The sequence below is a fragment of the Pseudorca crassidens genome, chromosome 3 (assembly GCF_039906515.1).
Source record: "Pseudorca crassidens isolate mPseCra1 chromosome 3, mPseCra1.hap1, whole genome shotgun sequence".
NCBI classification, from domain to species: Eukaryota; Metazoa; Chordata; class Mammalia; order Artiodactyla; family Delphinidae; genus Pseudorca; species Pseudorca crassidens.
This window is the reverse complement of record NC_090298.1, coordinates 169,239,322-169,239,771: the sequence shown is the minus strand read 5'-3', so window position 1 is coordinate 169,239,771 and position 450 is coordinate 169,239,322.

Genomic DNA, 450 nt, shown 5'->3' with positions numbered 1-450 from the left:
CCCTCCTCTCTGGTGCCCAAAAGAGGTCAGGGAGGCCTGGCTGGAGTAAGGGAACAGAGGAGAGAGCTGCTGGGAGCTGTCAGTGCCAGGGCATCAGGAGGGGGACCTGCCTAAGCAAAGGCCTGGAAGGGAGAGAACGGAGTCTGGTGCCAGAGTGGTGAGGGGATGAGACCAGAGAGTGGTACGATGTCCAGGAAGCCCATTAGGCCGCCTGGACATTAGAACAATCTTGTTTGTATCTACCAAAAATCTTGCAGGGATTTTGACAGGAATAGCACTAAACCTGTATATCAGTTGAGGGAGACTTGACATCTTTTATGTCCTGTGTTGAGTCTTCCAACCCACAGACATGGTCTTTCTCTTCCTTCCTTCCTTCCTCCCTCCCTCCTTCTCTCTCTTTTTCTTTCTTTCTTTCTTTCTTTCTTTCTTTCTTTCTTTCTTTCTTTCTTT